At 52.2% G+C, this 13,417-nt stretch overlaps 1 protein-coding gene across 8 annotated transcripts in view; it reads right to left on the bottom strand.

Moving 5' to 3' along the window:
- SRRM4 (serine/arginine repetitive matrix 4) overlaps positions 1–13,417 on the bottom strand; it is a 56,619-nt gene that overhangs the window by 38,957 nt on the left and 4,245 nt on the right. For 7 of the 8 annotated variants that reach the window (XM_015878356.2, XM_015878352.2, XM_015878355.2 and 4 more), the window contains 3 exons: positions 7,457–7,552; positions 5,656–5,773; positions 706–809 (listed from right to left, as the gene is read on the bottom strand). The gene's annotated coding sequence lies outside the window, so the exon portion shown is untranslated. The remainder of the gene's footprint in view (positions 1–705; positions 810–5,655; positions 5,774–7,456; positions 7,553–13,417) is intronic. The other variant, XM_015878353.2, reaches the window with a different exon arrangement.

Here is a 13,417-nt window from a genome sequence, read left to right on the forward strand (position 1 = left end):
CAGCAGCCACAGCAGGGCAAGGAGCACCGCTCTGCCCTTCATCGTCCAGCAAGCACTGATTTATCTCCAGGTGCTGAGAAGCAGCATGGCTTGTGAGCATCCTTTCAGCAAACCAGAGCCTGGTGGTGCTCCCTTCTGCAGAGGGACCTGGAGCAATTCCTGCTTTTGTGTGCCCCCACCAGAAACAGGCATGAAGGCAGCTGCAGCATTCTCAATGTGGGCTCCTATCTTTGACCCCTCTGAGTTTTTGCCCCAGTCCAATCCCAGGTTTTCTACCTGCCAGGCCACGTCCCTGCTGGGTCCCCCTTGGCCAGCAGGGCAGTGAGGGATAGGCCACCAGTCTGAACAAGGCAGGGATGCTGCATAGGTCTGTCAGTCAAGCATACCTAGATCTCTTGATGCTGCTTATGTTTACCATTCATGCTTGTGTTTCTTTTGTTGCTATTCACTGTACTGAGGCACTCCCAGGCACAGAGAAAAACAGCTGGATGGGGTTTCTTTACCCATCACTGGGTTTCAAGGCAGCTCCAGGGGATGCATGAGCTGCCACTGGACTCAACCAGCGTGCAGCCAGCAAGAGACAAAGCTGAGTGGACACAGCTTCCCATGCCCCACATCACTAATGATAGGAAATGATGCTGCTTCCCCGAGGACAGGTGACTCGTCAGGGCAGGTGGCTGCAGCAGAGAGGAAAGGAGCTCTTACTTGTTTCTGGACAGGCTCAAGGATGCTCCAGGGGAAAGCACTGCAGGCAGACAGCGTGCTGGATTGAGAGAGAAACCGGTCTGGAGCCCATCTTGGGTACATCGCTGAGGAAAAAGGAAGAAAAGAGAAATCAAGATTTCCTGCCCCCAATTTGCTGACTCAGTAATGACTCAAGGGCCTAAATTTAGCTACTGAAGTGCTCAGCAGCAGGGCGAGCGGCTGTTGGCCTCTCCTTAACCTTATTACAAGACCTTTCAAGCAAACCATTCCCCAGCTCAGAAGGGATTCTGCTCACGCTCCAAGGGGATTGTGTGCCACCTTTGAAAGCTGGGAGAAAGCAGATGTTCATACATAGGTACACACACAACTTCCCAGTGCCAACGCAAGACCTGGGAGTGGAGAGAAGCACTTGAGAGCATCACGCTTGTTGAGTCACCATAGCAACAGGGAGTTTTTAAAAGCAATTAGGTGTGGGTTCATCTGTACTGCTCAGAAGGATCGCAGAGCACTGCCTCTCCTCCCTGCAGCTCCTGCACGTGGGGCTCCTATGGCAGAGATAGGCACGAGGGCTCTGGCTGCACAGCCATGGGCAGACCTGGAGCTGCTCTGTGTGTCAGCCAGGTGCTGGCACACAGCTCAGCCTGGCCCAGGGAAAGATATAGCTGTGACCCAGGCCTATTTCTCTAGCCAGGACACAATGAGGTAGAGTCTAATGCTTCCCGATCATACAAAAGTATAAATTCATAATAGCAATGATAGCATCTCCTGCATCACAGCTTGAGCAAACCGCAAGCTAAGCCGATTCCATGCTTTCATAAGACCCATTTCTACGAGGTCAATCATTACATAACCTCACAACAAACCTCCATCGACCATCTTCCAGGAGCACGGAGCTGGTGGGCAGCTGAGCTGTACTGCACGGAGCTCAGGACCTGAGCACAGGCAATGGGGGGTGACCCAGAGCTCCTGCACTGCCCACCATGAGCTGCCCAGCACTGCAGGAATGGAAGCAGATCCATGCACATCACATGGGAATGGCATCAGCCCCATCCAGATTACAAAAGCACACACTCTGCTCTCCCAGTTCTTATAGCTAAGAGCTTTTTGCCTCTTCTTTTTTCCTCCCCCCCTTCAATATGCTAAAATTCAGTTCCTCCTCCTCACTGCTAGAAATTCCCATGTAGTTTCTCATCACATCTTTTCACCTCCCTTCAAAATTCCTATATTTTCAAGGCTCTGTACTGGATCAACTGCTGTTGAGCCATTGATTTCCAGCTCCCCACATCCTCCCTTTCATTTTCCTCTTATTTTCCTGCACCATCTGCTCACAGCGGCCCTTCTGCCACCAGCAGCTTTTTGGCCATTCAATGGAACAATCCTCACCCCTATTATCTGAGTGCTTGCTTAACCCAGCCCACCTATGTATGCCCTGTGACTCACCCTGGCTGGGGACGTTCCCCTTTGCATCAAGGAGCTTCCAGGAGACCTGAGAGCTGCGGAAACATGGGTTGTTTGGTGCCTATGTTTCAGCATCAATCTCCCCTCTTTATGAACCAGAGACAGGATTTAGCATTTACCCAAAGCTCACAGCTTGGGATTGCCTGTGTTTGAAACTGGAGCAGATTTCACTTTGCTCTGGCAACCAGGCACGTTCCGCACTCGTTCTCCAAGGGAGAGATGGTGTAATGCTCATGTGACAGAGGGAGAGCAGCAAGATGAACCTGGGAAGGCTGGGACGAAGCGTGGCCTCACCGCTGCTGCATGCAGCAATCTCAGGTCCATCTCGGGGACTGCTGAGCTGCAAAGCCAGAGAGCAAACAGGTGCCCCTGGGGAGTTGAGGGGGAAGCAGTGTGTGGAGCTCCCACCGTATCAGCAGCATGAGTCAGTTGTGATGCAGCCTTCCCAGCCACCCCACTGCAGCACAGAGCTGCTAGCAGAAAGAAGGGAACCTTGTGCAGAAAAAGAGCACAGGCAGCCGGGTGGGAGCCTCGCTCACTGCTTTCTGCCCAACAATTTGCCTGCAGGGCTGCAGAGGCCGAGTTTCTGCAGTTCCCTCCTAGGCTGGCTGGCTTTTAGGGTGAGAGAGGTGAGTAACATATATCTGCAGAGGGGAGATAAGGTAATCGGGCACCTCGAATGCTTGGGATCGCATTAAAGCAAGGCTGGCTGCTGAGATGCTATCGCTGCACAGAAATATCTGCAACTTTATCCTCAGCTGGAACACGAACCAAAACAAATCAGGCGACCAGCACAGTGGGTTTGGGATCGCTGGCACAGCACTGAGGGCAGGGAGGAGGGGAGGCACAGCCTTGGCAGAGCCAGCACAGCTGAGACAGCAACACAGGAGGATGCTGCGGCAGTGACAGGGAGCAAGGGTGTCAATGTAGGAAGGAGAGACACCTTGTGAAGGGCAGGAGAAGGGCCTGCATCCAGGCTCGCATACCCAAGGACACCAGAAAGGGTGCACAGCCCAAAAAGCACCTGATAAATCAGCCAGCTTTCACCTGGCTCATGGGAGTGCCTCCAGGATGGACACCCGTGTGACACCACAACCCAAGGGCAGTGCTGACAGATAACCCTGCAGCAGCAATCTGATTGCTAACACAGGGAGCAGAGCCCATCCCTAACATTTCCCACCTTGGGCTGCCCCTTGGGGAGGGGGCACAGCTGCTCAGCTCCCACCTCACTGCTCCGGCTGTAGCAAACAGCAGGCATGAGCTGGCTGCCAGCCTGCTCTGTGGGAGCGGATGAAAGGCTCCTTTTCTCCTCCACCTGGAGCACACAGCCAGCCTGGTTCACACGCATCTGCACGAGCCAAGGATGCTGGGAGCAGGCTCACTGGGTACAGCTGGGCCATGGCTGATAGCGGGACCCCTCATCACTTCCCAGTGTTTGCAAGTAATTGCATGCAGCTCCTCTCCTTGCCCTCCTGCAGAGCTGTTCACCCAGGCTGGCAAACTGGGAGGCAAACACAGAAAGCTTGCTGCTCTCAGGAGGCACGAATCTCACCTCTGCTGGTGGTCATGGCTTCAATAAGCAGTGAATGTCCTTCAAGGGAGGAGGGATCTCACACTGTGCCCAGTAAACCAGTCACAGCAGCTGCATGGAGCCAGGGCTCATACAAAGCCAGGAACAACGTGCATGCAAACAAAGCTCAGGTTTCCAGTTCCTTTCGTTCTGCCCCAGACACATGCCCTGACTTACTTCCAAAGCCATCATGTGAAACTTGTTCCTCTTGGGAGAGCACGAGGTAAGCAGGGACACTTGGAGTGATGCCTGCCAACAAACACCATCCAGGGCAGCAGTGGCTGAGGGGGGAGGATCCAGGTCTGCAGGCTTCTTTCTGCCAGAGCAGAGCTCACTGTGGCTCCTGCAGCTCTGCTCCAAAAGGAAGCTCTTCAGGAGCATTTGGGAAGGAGGCTTTGTAGGCTAAAAAAGCACAGCAGGCCAAGTATTGGAGCAGGGAGCAGTCAGCAGTGTCAGCACAAGGACCATCCCCGCCACAGCAGGGAGCTCAGAATTGCACATCACTTCAGGAATGGGGACTGACAGCTGCTAAGAGTTCATTGAGAGCAGCAATATTTGGAGAAATGAGCAAGTGTGGGGAGACAAGGCATCAGCACAGCAAAGCAATGGCTGCAAGAAAGCTTGCCATCTCCTCTCCACCCTCTGAACACCGCACTCAGCTGCTCACAGTGCTGGAGGGATCACAGCCCGGCCCTAGCAGGGCAAACAAGCCTCCAACACAGTGCAAATACAGATGGTGGAAAACATAATGCATCAAAGCAGCCAGCAAAACATGCTATCATCTGGCACTTAGCAGTGATTGCTGTCTCTGGTTCCCCACTGGGGATGATGGCCCTCACACTGCCAGGGCAGCTCCTAGACATCAAATGCATGTTGGTCAACCTGAGAAGCCTGAGATAGTGCATTGTGCTTCTCAAGATGGGATGATTACCAAGGGCAAGAGCCTCACTTAAAGCAGATCTGCTGTTTCTGGACTCCACGGTTCCTTGCTCAGAGTTAGTTCAGCTCTACATCCTGCTGCAGTGGAGACAAGGAAGCCCCTTCGGGTGAAACAGAGATTGGGAAACCTTCAGATAACACACAGAGAGAATGTTACTGCCTATTACCTGCAGCTGAAGATATTCTACCTGACTTATCCAGGGCAAATAAGGCTTGTCAAGAGCAACACACTCATGGAACTGCTGTATTGGTCAGTCTGCATTGACAGTGTTGTGTTATGAGAGGTAATCAAAATGCTGTTGGAGAACTAACATGTAACAGCTCCACTCAAGCTGATGGGAAAAGGAGGCCAAGCACTGACAAGCCAGTCTCATCTACAGCAAGCAAGAACAGAGACTGACATACAGCTTAAACAACGTATTAATTGACACAGTGAAGGAATGAAAAGAAGTTCAAGTGGGGAGGAAGAAAGCTGTTTCCTTTCTAATTTATGAACATCCTAAACGTGATTGGCCTTGATATCACCAGATAGATGGCATGGCCAAGGAGGGGGTCAAGGGGTGCACCCTTTGTATCAAGACATTAGCTGGCCTGCACTGGTTTGACAAGGGAGAAACAGCAAAAATTCAATAAAACGATGGGAAGAAGCACACCAAAGTTAACAGGGCTACCCCACCAAGGGCCAGGTCAGGCTCTCAGCACAGAGCTGAGCAGGTCTGTGAGCTGCAGGTACCACTCAGCCCCAAGCAGCTCTGGGATTCCCTGGACAGAACCCAGGGCAAGCTCCAGTGACCCAGCTAATGACTTGTATGGGATTACTCTGCAAATGCTGGCTCACAATAAATGACAGTGCTCTGTCGAAACCTTTCTGAACCAGCTGTATCGTGCAGATGTCCTCAGGAGTAAAAGTGCTTAGCAAGATCAGCATGGACCTGACACTAGAGGCTGCATGTGAAAACAAGGCCTTAGCTGGTAACACTGACCTTGAAGAAGAGGAGACTCCAGGAAGGAGCATGGGGCCATCACCCCATTTTGAGTCTCTCCAGCAGCTCTAAGAAAGCTGTATGGGTCTGGTCTCCCTCTGGTCAATGGCACAGCAACCTGCAGGAAAGTCCCATTTCAGTGAACTCTTAGAAAGAGGATCTCCCATCCTTCATGCCTGACTGCCTTCCTGTAGCAGTGTTTCCCTGGGTTAGCAAATATCACAAACCCCAACCTCTGCAGGCAGATGGCTTTTTGCCTTATAGCAGCCCGCTAATAGGAAAGCAGTGGGGGACAGATGCTACTGCCTTCCCACGTTAAGCCAGAGCAGCAGCTCCGAGCTGGCAGCGGCACTTGCTCACGTTGGTGTCTGAAAGCCACAGAAGGCAGCAGGAGGCGTGGGGTAAGCACTGACATCCAGGCACCATGCTCAGAACCAGCTGCAGCCTGCCCAGAGGTGATGCTCCCAGGACCCTCCATGCCCCTCCAGCTGTACCTTGTACCAACATGTGCTTCTATGCTTTGGATAACAGAATAAATACAAACCAGCAAGCAGCAGCAAACATCTTCCTCTCAATAGCTGCCAAGGGAAAACACTTCATTTCAGCCCCTCTGCTGCTAATGTGAGGGCTAAGAGTTAAGCTGGTAGCTGACCTCGCTGGGTGGGAGTAGCAAGCAGTCCTAGCAGAGCTCCTGGCCAGTGGAGGAGTTGCAGAGCTATTTAAAGGAGTCAGGGCCTTTTTCATCTGCCTTCTTCAATAGGGAAAAAGCCCACGTGAATATACCTAACCAGAGCTTTTAACCCCTACAGGAAAGCCCTATTCACCTCTTTCAGCCAATTGCCCAACATGGCAAGAGCTGCTTCTCTGGAAATGGCACCGTTGGCTCATTGCTGTTTGCAGTCTTTCCACCCACAGACAGCAAAGCCTCTCTGTTCCCACACATCCCCAAAGGGCAGGTGTGCAGCATGAGCACAACTCACAGCACCCAGCAGTGCCTGTGGGACTCCCCAGCCTCCCTATGGAGAAAGGGGCCCAGTCCCCAGTCCTGACAGCAGCATGCCAACTGCTAAACAGCTGCTCAGCCCTAAGCCTTGAGAAGCACCTCAAAGTTGGGCAGCACCTCGGCTGTGTACTTTTGCCTAAGCTGGTGAGAGAAGCAGTTTGCCAGATGACAGAACACAGAACAGGCGTTTGTGTGACAGTTACTTGCCAGGTTTTCTGCTGTTGTTGTCTCTGTTTCAGTTTCGTTTTGTTTTGAAGTAATTGCTACACCTCTGAAAAACAACTGCCTCATCATAAGCCGCTGTGATTTTTCCCCTTGAGAAATCCTTGATGCTCACTGCTTCCACCCAGCTCTGCAGAGAGCCCTTCTCACCTTACACAGACAGACAGGGGAGGAACGTGGCACGGCACTGCCCTCTTTGGGTAAAGCCACCCACTGATCTCCACCACATCCAGTTCAGGCATTATGTCTTTGTCCTTTTCCTTCGTCCTGCTGGACACGAGCAGCTCTGCACCCCTTTTCCATAAGGGAGGCCAGCAGATGCTCTCCTCCTCCAATCCAAACCCCAAACCTGCTGCCATCCAAAGCCACTGCCATGCTGCTCCCACAGGGCTCTGCTCCCCAATGGGATGCCTGGTAAAATGCAGAGCTGCCTCCATTTTCCCCCACTGTATGAAAAAGGCTTAGTGAAATGACTGCAGGAATATAGGGTAGGAAGAACATCCTGCAGCAGCATGGAAACCAAGAGTGGAGGACGGAAAGAAGAACAGCAGGTGACGCGGCTGCTGCAGATCTTACCTTCACACGACCACATAGACGAGGATGCATTAACAGTGGTAGGCAACTGTAAATCCAGCATGTCCTTATCTGGAAACACAGGATTTCTCTTAATACCTGTGGAAAGAGGGGAAAAAAAGCCAGGAGAGATCACTGTAAGAATTCCCTTAGGACCTGAAGAAGAAACCTGTGCATCTCACACATAAGCATGCAGCACATGGAGGAGATGGCACTGATGCAGCTGGTGCCCAGCTCTGCTGCATCGTTCCCAAACCACCCTGGGAAGCAGCAGGAACAACTGGGTTGGTAAAAGCAGCCATTCAACAGCATCTCCTCTGGGTAAAAGGAAGAGGCCAGCATTCTGTTCAAACTGGGAGCTTGTGGGTATAACACAGGATCTCTTTTCAAGTGCTCTGTGTGCACGGTATGAACGTGTATATCCACAGCCATAGAGGATGCAGAACAATGCCCCTGCAATTTCAGCCCAGCTTCCAGGCAGACCATAATAGTTCAGCCATGTTCAGCTCTAGCCCCACTCGGCAGCAGGTCTTGCCAAGCTTTACAAATGGAGAGCCACGTGCCTTTGAGCTGTGCTTGGATAGAGCCTATTTTTGGGCTCTTTGCTGGCACGCCACCCTGCTGTAAGCGATCACCTCAGAGGTTAATTAGACAGAATGCTTCAGCGAGGTCTCAGGAGGAGCAGGATTTCCTTTTCTCCACGTTAAGCCCTTTTACCAACACTTCAATAGATGATGACATCGCGGTGCCCCTGCCACGCTACCCATCACAGAGCTGATGGTAACGGCAGCTCCGCTGCTGAGAATCAAGGGCAAACAACAGAGAAAGCAATAAGAGCAGAACAGGTTTAGAAATTGTCAGCTACAGCAGCAGCCCCTGAAGACACAACTGTGCCCATCCCCACTGCAATCAACCCAGCACGGCATCAGAGCCAGCTCAGTACTTGCAGCCCTGTGAGTTCCGCAGGGGCTGGGGATGGCTGGGAGCTCCAGGAGCACAGTGAGGAAAGGACGGCACTCTCACTTTAACACAACATGACCAGCCGCTCGCAATAACAGCTTGGCTTCCCCGGCCCTGAACCTTGCAGGTGTTTGTTTAACAGTCTGCATAAATTGAGGCTAATCGCAGCTCCGCCAGCTGCAGAGGAGCCCAGCAGCCTGGAGGACGCGGCCCCGTTATCTCAGTGCAAGCTGAGAGAGCTGCTCCCGAGGGGACGGCTAATCTGCTCGGCCCTAACGAAGCAGCCAGCCTCTCATGCCCGCAGTCTCAGTGGGGGGAAGAGGAGGACGGAGGCTGAATGGGATTAGTGCCGAGATGGAGGGGTGAGGATGGAGCTCGCTGCTGCTGCCAGGGACACATCTCCGCTGTCCCCTTTGCGCTAAGGGCTGAGCTGGAGGCCACAGCCAGCCTCCCTGGGTCTGCTATGTACATAAAGGCATGAATAATAGATCTAACAAGCCAACAAAAGCACTTTATCTAAAGCATGTCTCTGTCAGAAAGCCAGGCTTCTCCAGCACGTGGGATGGTTTCCAGACAGTGCCTTTTCCTAAGAGCATGGGGGGTTTCCTGGCTTCACTGCACCCTCACAAAGCACAGGGCAGGGGTTGGACACAGCAGACCCCCTGAATGCCTTCAGCTCACCTCAGAGACCTGATGGGATGGGGCAGCATCCCCTGAGCCAGCTCCATGTGACATGCAGCCCCAACAGAACCTGCACACATAGAGCACAGCTACCTGCATGCTGTGGGGAAGCAATGGTTGGCTTCCCTTTAAACAAGGAGCAAGGGCACTTTCTTCCACCCCGAAGCCGGGATCATCTGTATCAGTGAAATCTGCTTCCCCGTCCATCCATATGTCCAGCAGCAGAAAAGCTGGAGTAAGGGACTTGTGCTGTTGTGCAGCTCCCCAGCAGCTGGGCAGCTGCGCTCCCTGCAGGCTGCCAGGGTCAGCGTGCTGTGCAGTGACTGCAGTGACTCTCTAAGGCTTGGGCTGTCCCCTCCTCATTTGCTTTACGGAAATGCATAATAAGATCTTGACACGAGCAGAGGAAATTGCATTCCTTTATCTTGGCAGCACATGGCCCAGGCTAAGGCAGGAAGAAGGACACAAGCAACACCCAGAATACAATTTTCCTCTCAACAGTGGAGGTCAGCATTGAAAAAGCCAGCAGCTCCTTTGCCCCTCAGCTCTCTGTTTCATTTGCATTTCAATTTCTGGAGCTGCCAAGCTCAACTGCAAAGGCCCCACAAAGGCCAGGCGATGCTCCGGGCTGGATTCTTGCTCCATAAGGCAGCCACTGAGAGAAGTCATTCCTTACAATCCACGGTCCCCATGTCACAAGGCACCACCAGATGCACCAGGAGGAGTTCCAGCTCAGGGAGGGAAGGCAGGAGCCTTTGGGGAGCATTCTGGCACACTCAGGTCATTTTTCTCTGCCAATACCTGGACCAGAGCTACACCTCCTGTCTCCCATTCAAGAGGAACCAACAGGCAGGCAGTGCTCCAAATTCAGTTTTTAGGTACTTGGAAAGCCAGGGCTCCCACCCACACTGCTCCCTCCTCAGCTGCCAGCAGGTCCCCAGAAATTAGGCTGAATCTCCCTACAGCACAGAGTTCTCTGCAGCATCAGAGAAAGGCCCCAGCAAGGGCTTTGGTAACAAATGGCCCAGCAGCATTACAGATGGCCACGAAATCCAGCCTGAACACCCACCCATTCCTGGGGGCACTAAATGCTGCCTGTGCCTACAGATGGGCACAATAGATCAAGCTCAACTGGAGGTGATGGTGAAAATTCATTGTTTAGAACAACTGCCTTATTAGCAGCCTGGGCTGAGTATGGGAGACTATATCGGGGCCAGCACTGCACGAAAGGTTGCAGCAGCTCCTCTAGCCTGACCAAGGTAAGGATCTCATCACAGCTCCTGTGCAGACTCACTCACCCTGAGCCCTGTGCAAGAGGAACGGGAGCAGCTCCACTGTGCCCTTTCCAAGCTGTCCTTGGGAAGCATAAGGTGCAGCTAAAGCTTTGATACTAGATAAGAGACTTTTTTTGGCCACCGATCAGTCTCTGATTTCTTTCCCTAAAGAGCCATCTGGGACATCCTCCTGAAGATGCAGCTGGTCTAGAAGGCAAGAGACAGTCCGTCAGTACTGCAGGAAACAGGCAAAAGCAGGCAGGCTGTCAGAGGAAGGAGTGCTTCTCCATCCACAGGTGCAGGAAGCTGCTCTCCTCTCCTCACCACTTCCCAGCCTCAGCAGACATGGGCTGTCAGAAATGAGATAAAATAGGACAGGGGATCGCAGCAGTTGAAATCTCTCCTGTGCTTGTCTGGATACCCTCCAAGAACTCATCCAAGACATTGACAGCTGAGGGCTGAGGATTACAGTGTGAGCAGGGACAGCTCTGCTGCACAGCCCACCTCACCCTGGAGGAGCTGGCATCTCAAAGGTAGATGGAACAACGTGCTTTGGAGGAATTGGACACAGGGCTCAGCATGTCGAAGCTTCAGTACAGCATCTCTGCAGCTCAGAGCAATAGCTCCTGCCAGAGAAAAAAAACAGCCATGAGCCATCATGCTGCAGAGATGCCATCCCCTCTGCTGGCAGCTCGAAGGACAAGCACGTACTGCCTCATTTTCTTCTGGCCCCATTGATTTTCTGCAGCTCTGTCTCCAGGAGCACACACACAGTACAGTTTGTTTGGCCTTGCAGGAATGCTGGGGCAGGTTGAGGATGCCTACAGATCACGCTGGGGGCAGAGACAGCAAAAGGTATCACAGGACAGATTGGTTAAGATAGAAGAGGGAACAGGCACAGCCAGGCTCATTCCCACACCCCAGGACAAGGACTGCTCTGTGCCCAGGTCAGAGTCAGCTCCTAGGTAAGCTCCTCATGTTTCCACCCCACAGCCAGCACTGCCCATCAAGCAGCCACCTTCACGTGCTCTCAGCTGTATCAAATCCAAGGCTGGAAAGCAAACTGTGGCAATTATCAGCGCTTGCCACTGTGAATGGGAATGTTCTGTAAACAAATTACATCTTGGAAATTAATACACGTTGCTTTAATAGAGGTTTAGCATCCTAAATTTGCCAAAAAATTTTAAAAATTAATTTAAAAAATCTTGCAAGTTAACAAAAAGAAAAGGGAGGGGAGGCAATGAGTTGGCTGCAGAGCCCTGGTGCAGAGCTAGGAGTGAGCACAGCACCTGAGCAGACTCAGCCTTGCCTGTCTCAGGTTGCTCTGCTCCAAAGGAGGATTTGTACATCCCAGGGTCAGACTAATTTCTCCTGCCAGCGCAGCAGCAGTGTTGTAAATGGCTTTTAAATATCAAACCCACACTTGAGCGCATCTAAGTCAAAGCACAACACGCATCAGGGATGATAAAGAAAAAAAATCAGATAGCGTTTAGCAGAGCCTGGGCCTCAGCACATCAGCCAGAGATGGCTTTGGCATTCAGCATTTGCAGTGGATGAAGCTCAGCATTCCTCACCTCCAGACAGCTGCCAGCTCTGCACAGTGCATCACTACCCCGGTGAGCAGCAGCTACAAGCCGATCCCCTGGGATTTTGCAGGGGCTGTGCCACTCCAGGAGCTCACCCTGCAGCTGAAGTCCTGCATCATGCTGCAGATCACACGTTCCCAACAGACCCTTCTGCCACTGCACTGGCAGCTCATCCCAGCTCTAGGCTCCCTCCTGCCAAGCCTGTGCTCCATCCAGCCCCCAGACAATCTGTCCCCATGGAGGGAGCGATGCGTTGTCCAGAGCTTTTCCTTGCCTGGAACAAGCATGGACTCACGCCCAACCAGAAGCAAGTCTGTATACACACACTGCTTCATGATGGTGGTATTTCCATCTCCTCCATGTTGCTCTCAGACATGCTGGGTACCCGAGTGACTCCACGTCCCAGCCTGTGAGCAGGAGACTGGGAACAAGAGCACCTTCCACGCCTCCAGCCTGTCCCTGGCCCTCACCCTCCACCATGCAGCACAGACACATGGACAGACACTGACAGCAGCACACAAACAGCATTGCTGTGGAGTCCCAGCTCCACACACGTGCATCTTGAGGGTTAAATCAATAATCTTCCCTTCCTCTACCCACATCATTAACACATCCAGGTATGTAGGAAAGCACAGCTCCCTGACACAAAGCGTTGTTTTTCCTCTTTGCTAACTCCTGGGGGGGACTGGTGTGTAGAAACCTTTAACGAGTTTGACATAACTCCTAGCACAGAACAGCTCTACTATTTGATACAAGCTTTAATTTGATTTCTCACTCGAATAGCTGAAACATCCTTGATACGCTTCCTTCAGCCTCCCCCTAGACAGCCCTGCTGCATGCAATCAGTGCTAAGAGTCACCTGCATTTCAACATCCCTCCTCCTTTGCTTGACTCTGCTCCTACTGCTAACATCCTCCCATCCAGGTGAGCATCTCCATCTCTGGTCTTTGGGAAGGGTTTTCCACATCACTCCTTTAAGCAGTAGGAAAACTGAGTGGCAGCAGTTGGAGCCCAGGTGATGTGGCACACAGAGGACAACAAAGTCTCCCAGCTCAGCTTACACCAGTTATTTCTGCAGGAGAGCAACCACAGGAGGCAGGAATCCTTTCTACCTTCAGCTGTTGTAATCCTCCATAGAAGCAGCTCCATTTCATCAAGGCTTGCATCATCTACACTGCACTCTGCAAAGCTACAGAGCTCTGAAGACAAGGAACACACACAACTCCTACAAAAATGAGGAGTGTGGATGGAAATCTGGTGGAGTTTTGTTCATTTTAATGTCTTCAGATTTTTCTGGTGTCTGTTCATAGGTCTGGCTGCAACTTCAACCTTCAGACCACAGACCCACTGACCCAGGTTCACCATGAGGACAATAGGACCCACAGCTTTCCAGGAGCCAGCAGAGCAATGGAGCCCCTCACCATGGCCAGACACAGCCAAAGTTCTCCCCTGAGACACAACAG

Source organism: Coturnix japonica, chromosome 15 (genome assembly GCF_001577835.2).
Source record: "Coturnix japonica isolate 7356 chromosome 15, Coturnix japonica 2.1, whole genome shotgun sequence".
Classification (NCBI taxonomy): Eukaryota; Metazoa; Chordata; class Aves; order Galliformes; family Phasianidae; genus Coturnix; species Coturnix japonica.